General features: G+C 39.1%; 1 long non-coding RNA gene and 1 pseudogene across 1 annotated transcript; both read right to left on the bottom strand.

Annotated features, from left to right (window-relative positions):
• Positions 1 to 353: 353 nt before the first annotated feature.
• Positions 354 to 2,732, bottom strand: LOC126611093 (uncharacterized). The gene is made up of 4 exons (XR_007618685.1): positions 2,516 to 2,732; positions 2,365 to 2,423; positions 1,897 to 1,960; positions 354 to 1,114 (listed from the first exon to the last, which is right to left on the bottom strand). It is a non-coding gene; the product is annotated as an uncharacterized LOC126611093 (long non-coding RNA).
• A 621-nt stretch (positions 2,733 to 3,353) lies between these two features.
• LOC126611792 (probable pectinesterase 8) lies at positions 3,354 to 6,437 on the bottom strand (annotated as a pseudogene).
• Between the last annotated feature and the right edge of the window lie 2,579 nt (positions 6,438 to 9,016).

Raw genomic sequence — 9,016 nt, 5'->3', positions numbered from 1 at the left:
AAGTGGGGTTTTTTTTTTTTTTTTGGAACGAAATATGTCATTGATGAAAAGCAATAGATAAATAAGATAAGGGCCCCTAATAAAATTCGGTAACCCAGCAACAAGTAAAGACCCCCAAGGAGGCAGTCAACCTAAAGGTGGATAAAGTGGACCACAAGCGTAACTCGGGTCACCACCCGAAGGCAAGAAACCAAAAAGGGCGTTAGTGGGGGCAAGGAAGGCCATCAATGGACAAGATATGGACCATAGTAGATGAGGGCTTGGTAAACTAGAATTCTAGACACATCTCTCTTTTACACTGCGAGGCAACCCAAACGGTTGCCGAATTTGCTTGTCGAGAAATCCATCACCACTTAAAGGAGGAAAAACGGTGACGAAGATTCCAAATTTGGTGAAGAAGGGGAAAAATAAACCAATTGGCTTTCCTTCTATCCCCATTAATGCTAGCTACTAGAGAGGCTCAGATTCAAAAATAACATTAGTGATATTATTATGGATGGTCATCTGAATAGCCATGATCATAGCTTTAGCCTCCGCTTGAAAAGCAGAAGAAGATGTTTCAATCCCACAATTCCTAGCCATCACAGAACCATAAGTATCCTTAATAACAACTCCAAAACCCGTTGAACCTGATTACTTGGTCTCAGAGGCTTCACAGTTGATTTTCAGCATTGAAATAGAAGGAAAGATCCAAGTTGAAAGAACGATCGTGCCCTGAGAGACCCAAGAAGGCGCTACAGGGTTGGCGGTCCAAAATTCCTCTATCAACGAATAGGCCTTGGGGATAGTAGTAGCCGAAGATGGGATGATTCCATTAAAGCTAACCTGACATGAAACGCCTCGGCCCCGATATCTCCAAATACTAGGATAGGCACGTGCTAGCCGACACCCGAGGGTGACGAAGCCATTTTAAACATGCATACAAATAAAATATGTAATTAGAACAAAATATGCCAATTGGAAATGCGTTCAAAGTATACAACTAATCAAGAATAATGTGAAAGAATTACTATAAAAAGGTACGAACAAAGGAATGGGTTCTACACTGAGAATACTCGAAGATACCTATGCGGAAGTGCCCTGACGTCGGGATCGTATGCCTCGATTCTAAATCCTGAAGGGGGCGCAAAACAAAGGGTGAGTGGACCAAAGTTTATAATACTAATAATAATAATAAGAAAACCATTTTCTTTCTGAACATACTAACCTCCTGTTTTAAAAACATATATAATACTACATAATAGGTTTTTTGAAAACCCTAACGTGCCATGAAAACATTCGTAGATAATAAAACCATATCTAAAAGTGGTATCAAAATCGCCCAAAGGCAAATCTGAGAAAGCTTGTAAACCCAAAATAATAAAGTACTCAACTAGGGGTATCATAGTTGCCCGAAGGCATAGCCATCACCCGAAGGTGAAGTTGTACGACATTGAGTTACGCTAGTCAAGAAATATTGTAGGCCCCACCACCGGAAGGTGAAGCTGTACGACGTAGGGTTACGCCAAAGAAGAAACATATACATAACACACCGACATTGGTTTCGCTAGTGAAGCTGAAAGTATGTCATAAATATCTTCAACTGTGTCCTATGGCCATAGACGTCTACATACTCGTGTTGTGTGTATGTGTTGTATGATAACCCACTAGATAAGCACATAAAAAGTATCTCTAAAACTCATACCAAGCTTAGCATTTAAAATCTCGTCAACCGAAATCATAAACAAACCATAAATATTTCGTAAAAACAATTTAAATAATCATAAGTTCTCCGTAACCATAATTATAGAAATTCGTAAAACATATTATAAAACATAATCAATTCATGAAATATGAAATGCATGCAAGCTTAATATTTTATATAAAAACATGCAATTTAAGAAAGGGTCTACTCACAAATGTTCCGGTACCGAGGAACCGCTCGAACTAGGGAGGACAGGGTCACTTCCAACCAATGCACCTAAACACAAGTAAAGACCATTTAATAAAACCTCTACTAAAACGATTGAATTTGGAAAAATGGACAATGGAATTGGTTTCGGCATATCGGAAAACTTAAGGAGGGGCATCGGGTTCCCCCATATGCCACCACCGAGAGGCCACGCGCCGAGATAGGTTGTTGGGGAAGTCATTGGCGCCACAACAACGAAGCACAGTGCCTCCGGTGGAGGCGTGTGTGCTCCACACGTCGAGCACTGCAGCACCACATGCCCGCGAGTACGCTGTACTCACCTTATCCACGAAACTTGCAAATTTACAAGTGGAAGGCCTAACTTCTAGAGCTCATTTCAAGCTCGATTCTTAACCAATTTCAGTGATTTAAGAACCAAAATGAAGTTTAAAATGTAGGGAATCGATACATACCCATTGGAGGCCGTGACATGGCAGGAGTTGGTCGGAAAAGGTGTCTGAAAGTGGTCAAACTGCCACGGTTTCAAATTCCATAAGTCTAGGAAATTTTACCAACTACTCTAATCTAACCTAAAACATGATCTAGAAGATTTTAGGAGCTTACCTACGTCGGGAAGGCGATGACTCGCTATGGTTTGTCGGAGAATATGATGAACATTAATTGTTGAGAGAGATGTGAGAAAGGGAGGATGGAGGGTCCACAGATGGTGATGGTGCTCACTAGAGTGGCGAGGCTAGTGGTGATGGAGATGGTACTATCGTTGTTGGTTGTGCAAGCTCGGATAGAGAGTTGCAAAGATGAGGGAAAAAGACAAGGAGAGTGAAAGAGTTTACCGAGGAGAGAAATGGGATAAAAGACAGGGAAGAAAGAGAGAAAGCCAGGAGACACCAAAACAAGGGTGGGCCCCACTGGCACACCAAACAAAGCAAGAAAAGATAAAACGGAAAAAATATCTCGCGGGATGTGAAATTACCATAATGTCCTTATTGTTCCGAATCCTGTAAAACCTTCATTTTAGTTCCAAATCCAAATTCACTTGCTCCCACGCGTTCTTAACGACGAGTACTACAAGAAAAGCTAATAGAATAGGTCATACGTTGCACGGTACAAAGGTCAACAAAAGTCAATGATTTCAACTCAAAGAGCATTTTTGTAAATTCACGTTTTAAAATTATAAAAACAGTAAAATCTGGGATGGATCGTTACATGTCGTCTAGCCTTCCAAATTTCCCAACAAAAGAAGGCAACGAAAGAATGAAATCGATCTTGGGAGACATTGTCTTCAGGGAGAAGAGAGGATAATTTCAAGAACCAGCGATCAAAAGAGGAAATAGCTTGGGCATTGACCTTAAAACCAAGGGGGGACCCGAACCAGACCACCTTGGTCCAAGGGTTTATATATGCATGGCTTTTATCTTTTAGCTTGTCAGTGTCAGTTGCATTATTGAGACCTAAAGATGATGATGTGTCTTATTGTCATGTACATTGACGAGAACAAACAATTTAATCACGATATTACATTGGAAGAGATAAGAAAAAAGGCCCAAGATAGAGTCTAATTAATCAATGACTGATTGCAACCAATCTCCCCCGTCAATGAAAGACACATTAAGGAAAAGAGAAGCTTGTGTGTCATTCAGCTTCTGTACGTAAGGCGCACGCAAGCTCATATTTGCTCCCGCACCTGAGTTATTGTATTCTCCATAGAATATAGTCCTGCATGCATTTAAACAAATGATTAATACTTCGATTAGATTAATTTTGTGATTAATCCAATAATCAAACTTTAAATGAATATTGATTAATTGAGGGGGGTCCTTTGAAAACCACTAGGTCTTTAACTTTTAATTTTTTTTTTTAAATATAAAAACTTGAAAACAGTTACCAACAAGTAGTTTTTGTCTAAACGGCTATCAAAAGAGCCGTAACTCTTGCATTAATCTTTACATACTGGTCTCTTGTTGGATCATTGAAGTCATTCCACCCTTCAGGAGCTATAATATCAGTCATTGTTGTGCTGGCAAAAACCACTCGAGAGAAAGGCCTCCATGCTCGACCCAGCCATACTCTTCCAGTCCCTCCAATAAAGCAGTTGACAAATGCATAGCCAGTGTTTTCATCCTTGGAAGCTCTGCCGTGCGCTGTAACCGCGCCGTTTATACTCTTTGTTCCTAGGGGTACTGGGTTTGACATCGAAATCAACTGACAATTCTGTGTCAAGCAGTCCAAGAAGCACACTGGTTTTTTTGTTTTTTTATATATCAATTGATCATAAACATTCTACTTATATTCTGTATGAAAAATGATTACTTGGTATTGGGTACTAATCTAGACTACATGGCTCCTTGCCTGCATGCATGAAGGAGCTATTCCTCTGTAAATGAAAAATCACAGTTTGGTCGTGCCAAAAACTTTTTGTTTTGTAATTTTAGTGAATTATTTTAGTATATGTATGTCAAACTGTGATTTGCAGGTAAACAGTAACCCCATAACGTATTTTCTCAAGCAATCACAGGAAAAGAAATTTGCATATCAGAAATGAGACGGGTTACCTCATATAATGATCTTCCATTGCCAAAGATGAAATCAATGGAGCCCTGGATGTAGCAATCCTTGAAGTAATGGCGGCCCCTATCATCGTGAAGGGTGTCTTGAGCTCCAAAGAACCCACAACCCAAAATTGCAGCTTGGTCTCCTGATATTCTAATCGCTAAACTTGAGCTCCAACATCTCCAGGCTTCGGAATTGGGGCAACATTCTTGTTTCATAATTTCCATTTGGGGGATGAAGAGTTTGGAATATCAATGAGATTTTGAGATGCCAATAAAATTGCAACAGTGGCAACAAAATATGTTAGTATAGTGGTTTTGGGACTCATTTTTTCTGATGGAATATGGAGAGGATTTGAATTTAATGGATGGATATATAACTAGACATGTATGCACTTGAAGTGAAAGTATTGATGGAATGTCTTGCAAATCACCCTGTCCCAGTTATCTTAGGGGAATACATTTCCAACCTTAAGCTACCAAACTTTTATTCTCCAACAAAAACAATTAGTCTATATACAATTCAGAATGTGGGGAGGCATATATAATTATTTCAATCATTCAAAATGGACATTACAAATAGATATTATAAAGAGTTCAGTTTTAAAAAGGTACTAGATTTAAAATATTACAATAAAATATCACTGATCACAAAGCAATTGGTAGACTTCAAGCACAAGTTGAAAGCTGAGCTCATTAGGAATTGTAAGCGTACACAGATCAATAAAATCATTAAACCTCGTATTACACGGAGATCATGTGATAAAAAAAATTTCAAATTATATTGGGACATGTAGTACAATGCTCATAGGTCTAATCACATCTCCACATCAAATGCCAGATCCCATAACACTAAGCAAAGTAAATCTAACAAATCAAACAGCTCCACTCTTCACACATAGATCCAAAATAGGTGTATAGCACACAAAAACAAAAATTAAAAAGAAGTAGTTGTCCTATAGATAGAAATCCTAATTTCCAAATTCCCCTAAAGAGAGAAATCAAACAAACTCCAAGACAATTCCTAGAAATTATTAAACATAAACAAAATAAAAAGGATAAAATCATGTTGCCACTACCGTCGGACATCCCAAAGAGAGTCGTAACACCATACCAGCTAAACTCATAGTGTTGTATTGGCTAAACTCAATCCCATTCCGACATCTGCGATGACTTCTAGCTTCGACCGCATATCAAATGTGTACTAGATGCAAAACCTTGTGTTTACTGTATAGTGTGTACGTTGGCTAAAACACGACCACTATCACAACAACACAGCGTTTCATGACACAATCATACATCAAAACAAAGTAAACGAAATACATTTCTCTTAATAATAAAATAAATAGATTGCACCATATCTTTGTCTCTCATGCATGTCCATCTTCACAATATCATTCTCTTCTCCATATTATTATTATTATTTTTAATCTTCATCCCCATATTTAAAGTTTTTTTTTTCAATTCAACTTAATTAAAAACAAGTTTGTGTGTATAAACTGCATTTATTAAAGAAGTCATGCGAGTGGTAAATCACCTTAGTGATTAGGATTTTCTGCTTCATCTCACTACCTTCCAAGTGAACTTTCTAATTTTTTTTAGTGTAAATTATTGCTTTTAATATAAAAATGAAAAAAATCATTAATACTTAATTTTGTTGTAATTAGGAAAATTAATAAATTAGGAATGTATTATTATGTGGCCTGTGGGTTGGTTTCTATTTTTTTAAATCAAGTACAATATTCATTTCATAAGGGAACAACGTACAAACAATGAGAAAGGGTGCTAACAATGGGTCTCAATAAAAACTTTTCCGGGTAAAACCCAAATGAAGGGAAAAGGAGTGTCCCGCACCAACTAAATTAAAAGTGAAAATTATCCTCCAATATAAGATCAGAAATTACATTGGGAGGTTCTTCAAACCACGAAACTGGCTGTGGCAGAGTAAGACCGCGGCGAGCCAGTCTGTGTGCCATTTCATCGGCACCACGTCGCACAAAATTAACCTTCCATTGTTGGACATGTTGTAGTAGCCTCCGTGTGTTAGTTAATATATGGCCAAGGGGACCATAATTAACCTCGTAATTTTGTATAGCAGCTATTACCATCAAGGCGTCTCCCTCCAACATTACTTTCTGATTACGCCATCTCTAAAGAAATATAGCAGCTTCCCGAGCTGCTGCAACTTCAGCCATTAGAGCCGATGTAATCCCCTCCAGTTGCATCGCCAGGGCAGCAATAAACTCCCCAGCCGCGTCTCGGATAATCAGTCCAGCTCCTCCTCTGCTGTTCGGCTTATCCCATGCCCCCATCAAAATTGCACTTTATCCACCCTTCCCCTGGCCTCCTCCATTTATGAACCTCTACAACCTGAGATTTCGGCTAGACCACATTCCATTTCTTAAACTCCAACAACCAAGTATATGCTTGAATTTGGAGTTCATGTCGTGGTAAAATTGAGCCCCTCCATAATAACTCATTGTGAGCTTTCCTAATATTCCACATCAACATAAGGACTAAATCAAAGCTCTCCCTAGACATCATAAGCCATTCGTGCCACCTAATCTTGCAACCCCACATCTCCTTGTTGCATATGATGTAAACCCAACGGACTAGCAAACCATGTTGCTCTAGCATGGGGGCACTGCAGCATAATATGCTTGATCGTTTCAGGGACAGTCCCACAGATAATACAACAGCCATCCAGTACAACCTTCTTCAACTTCAAGTTTACTGTAGTCGGCAGAGCATTTAAGCAACCCCTCCATATGCAAATTTTTATCTTCCCCGATACCTTAGCACACCAAAGTGCCTTCCATAGGAATTTGATCTCTGCCGGCATCTTAAAACCCACGGGAACATCCATGCAGATGTCATTACAAGTCCGAGCTACAAAATATGCACTCTTAGTCATGAATACTCCTTTAGGCTCTTTGATCCAAATCAACTCATCAGGCAAATTAAAGAAACTCAAAGGAATACTTCAAATAAGATTGACCTCTTCAGGGAAGAACATTCGAGAAACCACCTGCATATTCCATCTCATGTGATCCGCCTCCAACATCAAAGATCGAACAGTAAGATTAAGGTGAACTCCAAGGGAAACCGGACTCAACACCTTGGCATAGTTCTCTCTTAGCAACCAAGAATCCCCCCAGATTTTTATCTTCAAACCGTCACCTACACATCGTCTAGCTCTTCGGTGGATCAGAACCCTAGCTGCTACAATGTTCTTCCAATAATAGGAGGAATTGGACTTTACTAGGGCATGTAGAAAATCCAATTCTTGGAAATATCGAGCCTTAAAAACTTGGGTTAGCAGAGACTGCGGTTGTTTTATAATGCGCCAACCTTGCTTAGTAAGCAAAGCAAGATTAAAGGCGTACAAATCTTTGAAACCTAAACCTCCCTCACTTTTTGGCTTGCACATTCGCTGCCAACTCACCCAATGAATGCTTCTTTTGCCGACTTCTTTTCCCCACCAAAATCGAGCAACCATTTGATTCAATTCCTCACATAACATTTTTGGAAGCAAAAAAGTATGCATGGTGTATAACGAAATAGCATGGGCCACTGTTTGAATTAAGATATCTTTCCTCGCACTACTGAGGACACTCCCACGCCAACCATTAAGTTTTTTCCATAACCTATCTTTGATATATGCAAACGTTTGTTTCTTTGACTTACCCGTGTACACTGGCAGGCCATCTCATGGTATTGCACACGAGTCATACCCAAACAATCCGCAAGCAGCTAACCATCCACCTCATTTACATTGGTACTAAATGCCACCCCACTTTTCGATAAATTAACTGTTTGCCCCCAGGCTACTTCATAAATTCGTAATAAGGTCTTCAACTTGCAGTATTCATGTAAATTACTCCTAGCAAAGATAAAACAATCATCCGCAAAGAGTAGATGATTTATATTAGGTGCATCATTACAAACCTTTATCCTTTTTATTCTGCCTTGGGCCTCCCATGCATCCAATAATGCCTATAAACCTTCGGCACAAATCATAAATAAAAAGGAGACAACGGATCACCTTACCTGATGCCCCTCTTAGGCTGCATTAATCCCATCGGTTAATTCCTCATTGAGCTTGAATGAGTAAGTTACAAAAGTGACACATCTCATAATCCAAGTAATCCATTCTTCCACAAAACCCAATCTTCGCATTATTTGTTCTAAGAAAGACCATTCAATACGGTCGTATGCTTTACTGATATCAAGCTTCAATGCCATCACACCATTCCAACCACTATTTTTCCTCTTCATAAAATGAACAACTTCCAATGCCACCAAACAATTATCAGAAATTAATCTACCACAAATAAACGCACTTTGTGAAGGCGAAATAATATCTGGTAAGATACTCTTCAATCTATTCATAAGCACCTTTGAGCATATCTTGTATATCACATTACACAAACTGATTGGCCGCAATTCGGTCATAGATGTTGGATCAAGTTTCTTGGGTATCAGAGTAACATGTGTGTAGTTAACTTTCCGCAACAATGCCCCTAACTCAAGGTGTCAACCCCCATCACAAACA

Source organism: Malus sylvestris, chromosome 17 (assembly GCF_916048215.2).
Source record: "Malus sylvestris chromosome 17, drMalSylv7.2, whole genome shotgun sequence".
NCBI classification, from domain to species: Eukaryota; Viridiplantae; Streptophyta; class Magnoliopsida; order Rosales; family Rosaceae; genus Malus; species Malus sylvestris.
This window is presented reverse-complemented; position numbering and strand designations above follow the sequence as displayed.